This window comes from Rhinatrema bivittatum, chromosome 2 (assembly GCF_901001135.1).
Source record: "Rhinatrema bivittatum chromosome 2, aRhiBiv1.1, whole genome shotgun sequence".
Taxonomy (NCBI): domain Eukaryota; kingdom Metazoa; phylum Chordata; class Amphibia; order Gymnophiona; family Rhinatrematidae; genus Rhinatrema; species Rhinatrema bivittatum.
The window spans coordinates 39853023-39868821 of record NC_042616.1 but is presented as its reverse complement, the minus strand read 5'-3'; positions in this window follow the sequence as shown (position 1 = coordinate 39868821).

Sequence of the window (15799 nt, the reverse complement as noted above, 5' to 3'; positions counted from 1 at the left end):
AAAAATTTGCAAATAACCCAAGAGCACTATTCACCATAGTTAAAGATCTTACCAACAATAAAACAGAGACTCCCCAAAACCTACTGGAGAATAGGTGCAATGAAATAGCTCAGTTTTTCAGTGACAAAATTGCAAACTTAAGAACCAAAATCCCAAATACAACGAAACAAGAAATTAAAATATACAAAAGAAACGTTATGCAATGATCTACGTTTGACAAGATATCAAACCTTAAAGTGGAATCCAAGCTAAAAAAGTTAAATCCTGCCCCACATATAATTGATACCCTGCCTACTATGGACATAAAAAAAAACTAGCTAACATAGCTTCCCCAATACTAGCGGATCATAAACTTATCCTTAGAGGAAGGATCAATGCCGGATATACTTAAAGGGGCAGTTATTAAACCAATTATAAAGAAAAAAACCAGTGCCCCCCTTATCCTGAGCAACTACGGACCAGTTCCAAATTTACCATTAATTTCAAAACTAATAGAAAAACCTGTACAAAAACAACTAGCTGAACATTTAGATAACAATAATATATTGTATCCCTCGCAGCATGGCTTCCGTAAACATTACAGCACAGAAACATTACTGCTCTCACTGACAGACAATATTCTGAGAGGATTTGATAGTGGAAAACATTACATTCTTGTGCTGTTAGACCTGTCATCAGCTTTTGACACTGTGAATCATGATATACTTTTAAAAAGACTAGAAGAAATAGGACTACACAGCAACACAATTGCCTGGTTCAGATCATATCTAAGTAACAGATTTTTTCAAGTACAAATTAAAAACGTAATGTCAGAGAAAATAGTCTACAAACAGGAGTACCACAGGGACGCTCTTTAACCCTTACCAGCTCCCTTTGTGCCACCTACTGGCAGGCCTGGGAATCATACATTACATGTATGCTGATGACATACAACTAATTCTACCCATTGATGACACAATTGAAAAAACATTAAACCTAGCTAACATGTACCTAGACATAATCAAACAACTACTAAACCAAATGGAGCTAGTTATTAATATCGAAAAAACTGAATTCCTACATTTAGAATGAAAAAATATTGAGATTATTCAAACTCCAATTATGCTTAAAAATGATCAGAAAATAGAATTAGCCGAGAAGGTACGGAACCTCAGTGTAATAATTGACACGGAACTCAGCCTTAAACAACACATGTTGAAATGTACTTCTAAATCTTTTGTTAATATGTGAACCGGTATGATGTCCCCACTAATACCGGTATATAAAAGTTTCTAAATAAAAAAGTTTCTAAATAAATATCACTGAAAGTAAAAGAAGGATACACTAAACTTATGGTTCTCAGGAGGCTAAAACCTTTACTAACACCAACAAACTTTCAAACAGTTCTACAAGCACTAATATTTGTAAACACCAACTACTGCAACGCACTGTTTTTGGGATTTCCATATACAACTATAAGACCACTCCAAATATTATAAAACTCTGCCGCAAGAATATTTACTGGTAAAAGAAAAAGAGATCACATTACTGAAATACTAGCAGAATTACACTGGCTACCCATAGAACATAGGGAACAATACAAAACACTATGCACAATACATAAATTAATTAATGTTAAAAAGGAGACCAACTCAAAATATGTTTAAAAGAACAACTCTGAGTTTATTTTACGTTATTAGTCTGTATTATAAATCATACAAGCCGTAAAGCCCGTTAAAACGGGCTACATCCCTCTGTCTCTCACCTCCCCCTCATTCTCTCTCCCCTCACTCTTCACCACCCCCCTCCCCCACCCACTCCTCTCCACCCTCCCTCTCCTCTCACTCAGTCCCCCCCTCTCCCTCACTCCCTCCCACTCAGTCCCCCCTCTCCCTCCCTCCCACTCACTCAGTCCCCCTCTCCCTCCCACTCACTCAGTCCCCCTCTCCCTCCCTTCACCCACCTCCATTTCCTCCCGGCGCCGTAAGCGCGACTTCCCGCAAAAAACTGAATTCCTACATTTAGAATGAAAAAATATTGAGATTATTCAAACTCCAATTATGCTTAAAAATGATCAGAAAATAGAATTAGCCGAGAAGGTACGGAACCTCAGTGTAATAATTGACACGGAACTCAGCCTTAAACAACACATGTTGAAATGTACTTCTAAATCTTTTGTTAATATGTGAACCGGTATGATGTCCCCACTAATACCGGTATATAAAAGTTTCTAAATAAAAAAGTTTCTAAATAAATATCACTGAAAGTAAAAGAAGGATACACTAAACTTATGGTTCTCAGGAGGCTAAAACCTTTACTAACACCAACAAACTTTCAAACAGTTCTACAAGCACTAATATTTGTAAACACCAACTACTGCAACGCACTGTTTTTGGGATTTCCATATACAACTATAAGACCACTCCAAATATTATAAAACTCTGCCGCAAGAATATTTACTGGTAAAAGAAAAAGAGATCACATTACTGAAATACTAGCAGAATTACACTGGCTACCCATAGAACATAGGGAACAATACAAAACACTATGCACAATACATAAATTAATTAATGTTAAAAAGGAGACCAACTCAAAATATGTTTAAAAGAACAACTCTGAGTTTATTTTACGTTATTAGTCTGTATTATAAATCATACAAGCCGTAAAGCCCGTTAAAACGGGCTACATCCCTCTGTCTCTCACCTCCCCCTCATTCTCTCTCCCCTCACTCTTCACCACCCCCCCTCCCCCACCCACTCCTCTCCACCCTCCCTCTCCTCTCACTCAGTCCCCCCTCTCCCTCACTCCCTCCCACTCAGTCCCCCCTCTCCCTCCCTCCCACTCACTCAGTCCCCCTCTCCCTCCCACTCACTCAGTCCCCCTCTCCCTCCCTTCACCCACCTCCATTTCCTCCCGGCGCCGTAAGCGCGACTTCCCGCAACCCTCACCCGGCTCCATTAACTCCTCCCGCTCCTGCCGGCAGATCTGGGGGGGGGTCACTCCCGCGCGCGCGGCAGTGACCCCCCCGAGATCTGCCGGCAGATCTGGGGAGGAGAAGCAGCGGCATCGCGCGCGCGACGCCGCTGCTTCTCCTCCCGCTCCTGCGGCCCCACCGCCATTTTTTTTTTCTGATCGACATCCTTGCCCGCACATGCGCAGTAGAGCTGCGCTCTACTGCGCATTTGCGGGCCGTCGGTCACAGGCCATTTATAAGGTAGATACTGCGTATAAGCAAAATGGATACACACAGGAAGCAAAAAGTATACTCACATAATATACGTAGCACAGCGCTGGCTCTGGAACAGATTTTTTTTGCTTAAAGCTCTGCTTCATCCCAGCTCTACTTATATAGGTTAAACTAGCAAAGTCAGCAAGCCATCTGGTTTCTGCTTGCATGTTTCACACCACAAACTTTATTACGCTCGTCTGCTTTGTCTCCCCTTATCTCTCCCTTCGCATTCCTTCCCACAGATTATCTGCTTCGTACCCTCAGTGCCGTCGCCTGCTCATTCTGTGTCTCACTTTGTTGATTCTGCTGTTATCTATGAAGTCCTGCAAGAATGGTTTATAACTTTTTCTTCAGAGCTGGCATTCACGGTCTCCGGTATTTGTCTGGGTTTTTTTCTATCAGCAAAACTTGCTATCAAGCAGAGTCTGCAATCCTCCCTTGAGCCAGGTGGGCTCCTGGCTCACAGACGGGTATGCAAGTCTTCACACAGGGGATTAGCATAGAGATGAGGGCCGTTCTTCACAATCTGGGGAAGAATCTTTCCTTGACACCTCCCTTTTAACTACTCTTACTTTCCTCAACCCTTCTGTCTCCGACATGATTTGTGGTATGCACTATGCGAGCAGTGTCCAGGTTAATATTGCTATAGGCTATCATATTTTTCTCGATGGACTTTGGTCGAAGCCATCTCTGTACAGAAACAATCAAACTAGGTATACATTGTACAAAACAGCCTACACCGACCAGAATTATCAGAAAGGTTAAAATATATTGACAAGCTATTCTAATCCATCCAATCGGGAATATGGACCATATATTGTCCCACATGTTGGACCAAGAATGAATTTTAATGTCTTGTGCATACTTATGTAATTGCACAATTTGATTTTCAATGGCCCATGAGTTATCAGTAATATTGAAACAACACATATCAGGCATAATTTCACAACCAAATCGATGCTGTAATAATAAAAAATCAATAGCACCACGATTGCTAATGATAGCATTGCGGAGGGTAGCTTGCTCTTGGTTTTATAATGCTAAAGCCTTAGATGTAGTATTAATAGATTTTGCCAATGTACAGGCGAGTTTTGTGACTTCTATGTCAGCATGCATAGCCAAAGCAGGTACACTAATCCAAGTTAATGCTAATGCTCGTGATTCATGCTTACTAAATAATGAAACATTTCCATCACATGTGGGTGCTAAGGAGGACAAATCACGTGTCTGTCGATGCTTGGAATCTAGTGTTTGTGGTTTTTGGGGCAACACAGGAACAAGTCTACTGAGACAACAAGTACACACGCTAATATTAGCTGGAATATAGTTAAATGTAGTAGCCCCACAGGTAAAGAACCACCCTATGGGTAATATAATGTGAGCATAATTAGAACTGACATTAGTATAGTAGCTGCAATTCCAATTTCCCTCAGGGAGTTTATGGCATTTACCGGCACCCCGTTCAGTACAATTTACGACACGAGCACAAGTACTATTATGGGGTTTTGCTACATACGGGGTATGAAATTCCAAGGCATCTATAGGCAAGCGTTTTGTTACTCGACCCCAAAATGGGAGAGATGTGTATTGCCAAGCATCCGTGATAAGTGGCAACTGAGTATCATCTACAATATCATTCGGGACCTTACATACTGGAATAAGACAAGACCCCAACATTGTATGTAGATCTAAACTAAACATCAAACAAAAAGAAGTAACATTGGTAATATTGGCTAAACGCAGCCACAGATTATGATTAAAACGTGTGGCCAGGGAATCAGACTCTATATCAGGAACAATTGATGCCAAAAAGTTCGATCCACCCCATAGTCCCAGACAAAGAATAACAGTCCAAAAGGATGTGGCCAAGTTGGGCATGGCGTTATGGAATGGGTCTGTATGATCGAATGTCTGACAAGTGTACCCAGGTGGAATGTTCTGTTAAACGAGCAGCAGTGTGGCTCAGCCCTGTAATAGTGAATGGACCAACGTAGATCGGATCCTTTCAAGTCTTGTGTGTATAATTCTTTCTCAGCACTTGATCACCTACGGAAAAAGAAGCACAAAACGTCTTTTTAGGGGCCTTCAATGATTCAGTCTGTATCAGATCTGCCGCTATTGCCATTAGGGGTTGCACCTTTTTCCAATACTCCACTTGGGTATCAGTTTATTTTACTTTCATCGGATTCATAATCCGTCCTGTCTGTAATTGGAATGGAGTGATTTCATGAATGGTACCTGGCGTATTTCGTATAGTCATTAAAGCCAACGGTAATACGTCCAACCATGTATATAATTTGTTTGTCTTTTTCTTATTCAATGCTGTGAGCAATACTCTCAGTTTGGTTTTCAATATCCCATTATAGCGTTCTACCAAACCATTTGAGGTTGGCTTATAGACAGACACACGTCGATGGATAATATCACAGATTTCTTATAATTCATTCATAATTTGATTATTAAAGTGTGTGCCGTTATCGGATACAAGTGTGATCGGACAGCCATGAGTAGGTAGAATTCTATGCAAAAAGGTATCAATGACAACATGAGCTGTTTCTTTTTGTACATGGGAATGCTTCTATCCAATGTGAAAAACTATCCACCCATACCAATACATACCGTTTTCCTTTAATTACTTCAATCTTATCAGTGTAATCAATGTGCCATTCCAAACCTGGTCCTTGGGGAATGGGTAAGCTGCCAGGACTCACAGCTGGACCTCGACGAGCTATATGAGTAGAACAGACTAAACAGTTATGAATTATCTGTACAGCTAAAGCATAGAGATTCTGGTTCCAATGATTACTTTGTATGCCTGCTAATAGCGCGGTAGCAGGCAGATGCATGGTTGCATGCCATGCAAAGAAATATCGCAACACTTCTGATGTGGTTAAACATTTTTTTTCATTCGGGTGGAGCCATTCTTTCCCTTTTTGATAACTTAGCATAATATACTCTAAAACATTATTAAAACATTTTGTCAATAAAACTTTAGCAGTGACTGCTTTACTTAAATGACGTCAGAAGCTATTGTGTATTCAGTGCACTTTTCTAGTCAGTAAACTCTGTCTTCATCTACACATAATGACACACAAACAAAACACATAATGACAGAGAACCACAAACAGAAAACAATTATCGAACATTAAAGTTCAAAAAGTAGGCCTTTTAAAAGTAAAAACAAAAATCTGTGGATCCACAATTAAGCAAAAATCAGAAGTTTTAAAACAGATCTGTTCAGAAAAAGAAAACCAAAATCTAGGAGAAAGAAAAACCCTCAGCTTCCTGTACGGCAGCTTTTATTCTTGTAAAATCTGTAAAAGAACAATCTCACATACAAAAAGAAGTTAATTGTAATTTTTTAAATCACATTACAAAGTTTTAAACGGCTAGCTATAAGTAACTGAGCAGCATTGTTAAGGTTAAAAATCACTAGATGGGAGAGAAAAACAAGTTTAGTCTCTTCCTGCTTCTGTGTTAGCTAAATCTATAGTTGCACAATTAAAATATAACAAGCTTTTCATTAGGTTATCAGCTAAGGCCACATAGGGGCCTGCCGGGAAGGGAAGGTAAATACTGAAAGTAAAATCCAGGGGTTTGTGACAATTTTTTCCTGTATGTCCTTTTCTCATTAACAAATGCCACAAAACTTCGAACTAAATATAAGCCTCCCTTCAACATCCTGTTACAGATGTATGCAATGGCGGATTTTCACTCCCCCCTCTTCTGGATCATTTGCTCCTCTGTTCGCAGTGGTGTTTATATTAATCAGAGGAGGATTTGGTTTTATGTTGTTCCCAAAGGATTTCTAAGTCTCACTTAAATCAGTCTTACACTGCTCATAGCGTTATATATCTTTTGCCAAATGGGCAGAGAAAAATAAATATTTTTTTCTCCAGTTTTTAGCCAATCTTAACAATAGTCATATCAAAACTGTGCTCATTTTTGAGCATTGTGGCATGGATATACTTAAAAATCTTATTTGCTATATCACCAAAAGAATTTGTCTGCTAAGGCATTAGAATGCCATGGATTCTTCCCACATACTGCTGCTCTAAAAAGTGCTTTTTCTTAGTTGCTGCTTTTAATTCTAGTTTAGTGTCCTTGTGATTCCTAACAAACAATACCGCCTGTTGTCACATAATGCTAAAGTTAAATACACACAGAATGGGATACATAATCATGACACATTTGTGTAAAAGCGACAGAACAAAAAAGTGTTACTACTGCAAAAAAAAAGGAATAATAGGGGCAATAAAATATAACGGAGTGTTGCCAGGCACTCCCCTTTTCCTAAACCTGGTATTGTGTGTTACTGGGGTATTGTGTGCCACTGGGGCATCTACCCTATCTGCTGTTGTCTCATGACAATTTTCATTCCGTCCCTCAATTGTTCTTAAACACTTGTCTAAAGGTTTTAAAGAGGCTGGGTCATTATGCTGATAGCCACAGGCTCCAAATGTTTCATTAATCTGTTCACGGGCTGGGGAATCTAATTCTATAACGGGAGTACAATGGACTCTGTTCGTGATATCAATCCTAGCGGAGTTCCCTGTAGGCTGATATCCAGCTGCCTTTAAAGGCTGGTCACTAACTTTCTGTGTCTGTATAGCGGGAAATTCATGCTCCATTCTATCTTGCTGTGTGAAATCTTCTAACACTTGGGTAGCCTCCTGTTCTACCGCTTGCCGAACAATAGGGCATGCTTGTTCAACAGTATTTACTTTTGACAGGGATTCTACTTCTGCCTCCTCTGCACTGTCTGTATCTGTGGAATCCCAAATATTCCCGTCCCATATTTCGGGATTCCATTCATTTTTCATTTTATTCACTTGTCTACGCTTTCGATATTTATACTGTGCCAGACGCACAGTCGCTCGCTCTGCCACTGATTGATAATGGTCTGCTTTCTGGGAAACTGTTTCTAAGTGGCATCGCAACATAATGTTGTCTTTTTGCAAACCATCCATTTCTTTTTCTAGTGCAGCTAATTTCAATTGCAAGCTGTGCTTTTCTTCGTGACACTTTCTGTATCCTGTCAATAAAAGCCAGCCACGTCTTCCTACTGCCTCCAGTTCCTTCCCTTTTTTTACTGGGACCTCTTGTAATTTGTCTACAATATGTACAGGCTCGCTACCTACATCCCATGCTTCTGCCAATCCCACATTCTTTGCCCATTCCTGTGCCAGCACAGAGTAGGGAATTTTTTTCCATCCTGGGATTTTAACATCCACAGGAGTAACAGGTTTGGATGGCTGTTTTGCTTTCTTGTTAAATAAAGCCTTTTTAAATAAAGCCATCCCACCCTCGTCGCCAAATGTTAGGAGTGAGGTAGGCGAGAATACGGTAAGAGTAAAATAATATGTCTATTGATATACTATCTTAATAATTCTAAGTATTAAAGGTATACAGTTCTAAGTACTAAAATATACAATTCTAAGCATATACAGGTCTAAGCATATTCATCTATATCCGTGTTCCGTCTACGTATTCTACGCACCAGTAACTGAATATAATAACCAATGCAAAATAGACACAAAAAATATATACACGCTAATAACAGACCAGACAATAAATACAAGAAAAATAACAATTGCTGCAGCGTGAAAACCTTTGGCGCCTTTTCTCAAAATTATCACCACGATTCACACAGGACTCGGTCTTTACCAAGAACGTGAATCTAAACCCTTAGGTGCACCTTTCAGCAAGATTCACACAGGACTTGGCTTTAAACTGATTACTCCCTGACCACGGCTGATCACTCCGAGTCAAGGGAATCAGCAAGAACGTGAATCTTCTACACTTCACTAGAAACAACAATCAGAGTTGCTCCCACAAACACATGTGGAATGCCCGCATTCTCTACCAAATTGTTAAAAAGGAGACCAACTCAAAATATGTTTAAAAGAACAACTCTGAGTTTATTTTACGTTATTAGTCTGTATTATAAATCATATACTGCGTATAAGCAAAATGGATACACACAGGAAGCAAAAAGTATACTCACATAATATACGTAGCACAGCGCTGGCTCTGGAACAGATTTTTTTTGCTTAAAGCTCTGCTACATCCCAGCTCTACTTATATAGGTTAAACTAGCAAAGTCAGCAAGCCATCTGGTTTCTGCTTGCATGTTTCACACCACAAACTTTATTACGCTCGTCTGCTTTGTCTCCCCTTATCTCTCCCTTCGCATTCCTTCCCACAGATTATCTGCTTCGTACCCTCAGTGCCGTCTCCTGCTCATTCTGTGTCTCACTTTGTTGATTCTGCTGTTATCTATGAAGTCCTGCAAGAATGGTTTATAACTTTTTCTTCAGAGCTGGCATTCACAGTCTCCGGTATTTGTCTGATTTTTTTTCTATCAGCAAAACTTGCTATCAAGCAGAGTCTGCATTAATGACGAAAAAGCAGAGTGGCTGAACACAGCACTACGTGTGCATGTCCTACAGAGAAATCTTAGATTGGCTAACAAAGCACTCCTAACCGTCCCTTCTATTAGGACAGCAAGACTGACCCAAGTTAGAGAGCGGGCACTATCCTTAGCAGGACCTATACTATGGAACACCATGCCCCTTGAGATCAGATTACAGAAAAGTTTCAAACTTTTTTTTAAAAAGTTTAAAAACATGGCTTTTCAAACAAGCGTTTTACAAAGAGAACGGAGAATAGGAAAATAAATAAAGCAGGCAGAAGAACATCAGCACATAGCACTTAGTTCAATATGGGGCGGATTTTCAGAGCCCTGCTCGCGTAAATCCGCCCAAAACCGGGCGGATTTACGTGAGCAGGGCCCTGCGCGCCGGGAAGCCTATTTTACATAGGCCTCCCGGCGCGCGCAGAGCCCCGGGACTCGCGTAAGTCCCGGGGTTCTCCGAGGGGGGCGTGTCGGGGGCGTGTCGGGGGGGCGGGCCCGGTCGTCGCGGCGTTTCGGGGGCGTGTTGGCAGCGTTTTGCGGGCGGGTACGGGGGCGTGGCTACGGCCCGGGGCGGTCCGGGGGCGTGGCCGCGCCCTCCGTACCCGCCCCCAGGTCGCGGCCCGGCGCGCAGGAGGCCCGCTCGCGCGCGGGGATTTATGCCTCCCTCTGGGAGGCGTAAATCCCCCGACAAAGGTAAGGGGGGGGTTTAGACAGGGCCGGGCGGGTGGGTTAGGTAGGGGAAGGGAGGGGAAGGTGAGGGGAGGGCAAAGGAAAGTTCCCTCCGAGGCCGCTCCGATTTCGGAGCGGCCTTGGAGGGAACAGGGGTAGGCTGCGCGGCTCGGCGCGCGCCGGCTATACGAAATCGATAGCCTTGCGCGCGCCGATCCAGGATTTTAGCGGATACGCGCGGCTCCGCGCGTATCTACTAAAATCCAGCGTACTTTTGTTTGCGCCTGGAGCGCAAACAAAAGTAGGCTATTCGCGCTCGTTTTAAAATCCGCCCCAATGTGCGTATTTTGTTATTTTATTATTTCACCGCTAGGATAGGCAGGAGCAAGGCTGACGACAAGCTGCCAAAGACAGAAGACAAGCTGGATGAAGACTGAAGACAGGAACGCTGGAAGCAACATGCTGTATTCAGGAGAAGTGGGACCTGTTGCTAAGATAATGAAGGAATGCCAGCAAGGGCTTTTTATAGGCCTAAGTATGTGATGTCATCCAAGGGTGCCACAGGGCTTTTCCTGCCGCAGGCCCTTTAAATCCAGCAACATCGGGCACTCTTGAGGAGTGCATTCAGTTGTGGGCGGCGGTGTCCTGCAGCATGGGTCCCTGTCGCTGTGTCGGAGCACAGAATTCCACAGTGAAGAGGGCAGGAGTCAGCAGAGGCTGGAGGGTGAGTGCGGCATTTCATCAGGGCAGCCCACGGACCACCAAACAAAACACTTGATCAATTTGCAAGTAATTTACATGCTGCAATAGTGGGAACATGCAACAATTCTTGTGACGCATACTGCAATATTCTTTCTGGCTCAGAACAAACAAGTTTGTCACTTAGATAAAATGATTCTTGATAAGCAGCCTTGAATAATAAGACAAAATATTTAAATAATGAATGCTGAGCCATAGGTAGCCAGTGGTACTCTTTCATATACAAAGTGACGCTGTACCTTCAGTGCACCCCATAGATCCCCCTCTCAGCAGTGTTTTGCACCAGCTGTAAAACCCTATCAGACACATAAACAAATCAACATAAAGGCCATTACAGTAGTCTGTGGTACTAAGCACCAAGGCTTAAACCACAAGTCAAAAATCTATTGATGGTAGAATTGGCCTAATAGTACCAATTACATTTATAAAAGGCCATCTGCATGGAGGATCATGTGACCTGATGAGCGGGTAGGCTGCAGCCTGACCGCGCTCCCAGCTCCCCCGTCAAGAAAACACTGTTTTTCTGCACCTTATTTGCGAATCGTTGCGGCTCCAGCTGAATCAGGGACCCTGCAAACAACAATTGACGTTTTCTTCCCCAGCAGAGAAGTCGGGATGGTGCCAAGCCGAAAAGAAAAAATCACAAGTCGGCAACCTGAAAACAAAATGGCCGCCAGCCCGCCGAGCCCCAGCTTCTCTGTTGAAAAACCGGACCTAGTTGGGGAAGTCACACAAGCAGTGGTGTTGGCCCTGGAACCTCGTTTCTCGGAGCTGGCTCACAAAATCACAGCCGGGACTACAACGTTGCAAGAAATCAAAACTCAGGTGGCAGACCCACAACAGAGAATCGCGGACGTGGAGGCTGAAACACAGACCCTACTACAAAAGCAAGATACCCTACAAAAACAAGTTACTTCCCTGGAAAATAAAGTGGAGGACGTAGAGAATCGTTCCAGACGGAATAACATAAGGTTTGTGGGGATCGCCGAATCTGTACCTGATAAGGATCTGGCCAAGGTCCTGGAAACGTGGCTCCTGCACGAGCTGGGCTTAGAAGAGCTGGTGGGCAGAGTCACAGTTGAAAGGGCGCACAGATTAGGGATCAAAAAACCAGAGGCTGCAAAGCCAAGGGTGGTGATAGCAAGATTCCTGAATTTCTGCCACAAAACAGAAATTCTGCAAGCATACAGACGCTGTCGTACGCTAAACTATGAGGGCAGTAAAATAATGATTTTCCAAGACTACTCAGCGGCAGTATCTGCTAGATGGAGGGAATTTTCTCCTATATGTACTGACCTTTTCAATAGAAAAATGAAATTCACACTTCAATATCCGGCTCGGCTCCGGTTGGATTACCAGGGGGCCTGGCGGAGCTTTGACTCAGTGGAAGAGGTGAAATAGTTCATCGCTGGCACTCTGGACTCTAGGTGATTTCATTCTGAAAACGTTTGGAGTTTTATTCATGGTTTTAGGAGAGGTGGAATTATTTTCCTTTCCTCAACCTGCTACATAGGTTCTTGTTGCGACCGTCACTTCCCAATGGCTTCACTCCACCTACCTTTCCTTTTTTGCGGCTCCTCCTGCTGTTCACAGACGCCTGGCTGCCGCGGCATCCACCTGCCATCCTCTCCGGCATCCCTGGACTGGCTTGGGTGCTGCCTCCTGCCATGTTCTACAGGTACCTTAGGGCGCGTGCACCGCGCGGCCCTCATTCTTATTTCCTCTATGGTGCGAACCTCAGAGGCGTCCCCCTGTGATGACGTCACACTGCCTGGATATTTAAACCTACAGTTTATTGCTAGCCGTTGAGTTAGCAAGGGGATTCTTATGGATGGGATTCACTCTCTGTACCCAGCTACTCTGCCTCCAACTTCCATTGGATTCTTTCTGCTAATGGGGTACCCGCTCCTCGGGGGCCTCTTTTGCTTCTTTCAGGTTGCTATCAGGTAACCGGTATTCACTCCTCGAGGGCCCATGATCCCTGACTCGCTGCCTGCATCTATCTTCTCTTCTACTTGGAAGAATTCGCTACAGACACCATCAGTGATTACTACTATCATCTACTCCTCAGAGCCTTCTCCCTGGAACCAGGTGCTCGCTCCTCAAGGGCCTGCTTCCGTTCCAGCGCCAGTGCCATCTCCCACGTGGAACCGCTGTGTGAGTACTTTGCCAACGAGTCTCTCTGCTTCCAGGGTTCTGGTATTCGCTCCTTGAGGGCCAGTTCTTCCTATCTCGGGGCTTCTCCATATTTGGGACTATGTGAATGTTCTATTGTACTCGTTTTCTCAGTTCTCTCCACTACAGCACTGCTACCGAAGGAACCACTGTTCCAGCACCCTGGGGAATACTAGCCCAGCTGGGCTACATCTTCTACTCACTACTGCCACCTCTGGTGGCTTCTCAAGCTGTCTAAATAAAGAAATATCTGTGTTTGTGTGTCCAGAGCTGAGCCTGATCTGTGGCTCCTCACGGGACTCCCCCCCCCCCCCCCGTGGGTGTGATCAGCTGCCACAGTGTCCAAGGGTCCACCCAATCCTCACTAATTATAACAGTTCTCTCATTGTTATTCAGATAATTCTGACAGTTGGTACACACTAGTTATAATATTCCATTACATTGCTCTCACAACCCGGTGGGGGAGCCGGTCCGGGGACACTCGGGTGGTCTCATGCCTCTATTATATGGAGGAGTTTAGTGGATGTAGATGGTTTTGTTGGGGAAAACAGGGTGAGGGTGGGAGTTCGAGTAGCGCTGTTGTTTTTCTCTGGAGGCATTCTCCTGTGCTTTGTGTGTTTGTCCTGGTGTTTTCTGATCACATATATAATATAAAGAACACAAGATGGGACTGCGGGGGGGGGGGGGGGGGGGCACCTAGGCTGGGGGGTTATACCTTGTGGGAACCCTTAGGAGCAGATCATCATTTCCTTTTAAGACATTCCCATAAGGAGTATGGCTGAGAAACTTAGATGCATATCCTGGAATGTGGCGGGGCTGGGATCCCCAGTAAAAAGGGCTAAGGTTTTGCAGGCCTTGCGATGCCATAAGGCCAGAATAACATTCTTGCAGGAAACGCATTTATCTGCGGCAGAAAGCAAAAAATTAACTAGGGATTGGGTGGACAAGGTTTATTATTCCCCGGCCTTAAATAAGAAAGCAGGTGGAGCTATCTTGATTGGGAAAAACATTGTCTTTGAGGAGGCGCATGTAATTTCTGACGTCGAGGGCCACTTTGTTCTTATGTCGGGGAAGCTATTTGGCACAGACATCACTCTGTGCAGTGTTTATGCTCCTAATCAATAACAGCACATCTTTTTCACCAATCTAGTACAGCTTATAACTCTGAACAAAAAAGGCTTACTATTTCTGGTGGGCAGTTTCAATCAAGTGCTAGATCCGAGCCTAGATAGATCTAATCCGGGGCCACATCCAAGGGTTGGGGCACACAGGGGCCTACCGTATTTATGTCAACAACTACAGGTAGTGGACCCCGGGTGAGTTCTGCATCCTGACACAAAGGATTATACCCATGTAGCTCGTGCACATCTTTCTATGTCACGCTTAGACTATATCCTTCTATCCCCCCAGTGCTTCAATAAAATTGGGACAGAGGACATAGGGCCTGAAGAATGTTCCGACCATGCCATGATCTGGGTGGAAGCAGGCCTGGGGGCCCCCAGAAATGCCCAGCCCAGATGGCGTTTCCCCGCTCAACTTTCTGAAGACAAAGGCTTTCAGGCCTATCTTCAGGACAAATTGAAGGAGTACACCATTCACAACTCCGAACACAGGAGTAACCTGACCCTCTTTTGGGAAGCAAGTAAGGCAACAATACGAGGGGACATCATAGCATATGTCATTAGGCAAAAGAAATTGGCCAGCAAACAACTCCTAGATCTAGGACTTGATGTCCAAAAAGCCAAGCGAAGGCTAATAGCCCAACCTACTAGCCAAAATAGACATATCGTGATTTATTGTATACCCTAAACTGCTATATTCATAGGCGAACACAACAAGATATATTATACTAGTCCCATAAATTATACAGATATGGCAACAAAAAGGGTAAACTCCTAGCAAACCAGATTTGAACACACCGAGGCACAGCATTCATAGCTTCACTCAAAGACACTCAGGGAACACGACATGCTTCAGGTCGACAAATTTGCTAGTTGTTCTGGTAATTCTATGAAAACCTATATGCTGCGGAGATGCACTCCCAGGCAGCAGCGTGAGAACCGAATTTTTGGGATTCTCTCTTTGCCTACACTCACTGTGGAACATTTAAATATCTTGAATGCCCCGATTACCACCAAAGAAATCTGGGAGGGCATAGGCTCTAGTCAACCTCATAAGACGCCAGGCCCAGATGGGTTAAATGCAGACTATTATAAACTCTTAAGGGAGGAAGTTGGGGAGACTTTACAACTATACTTCTCAGCAGTATCACAGTTCTTCCAAAAAGTGGCAAGGACCCACTAAGCCTGTCCTCGTATCAACCCATATTGTTGTTAAATTACAATGTAAAACTATTTGCTAGAATTCTCACCACTAGAATGAGTGGGATACTACCTCATCTCATATCCAACAACCAGGTCGGCTTTGTCCCAGGTAGAAAGGCTAGCAGACATCTTCTAAGTCATTGGGTGGCTATGACTCATTGCCAATCCCGCAGCATACCAGCCTTGGCGGTTGAATTTGATGCGGAAAAAGCCTTCGACAGAGTAGCTTGGGAGTCTTTATTTTCT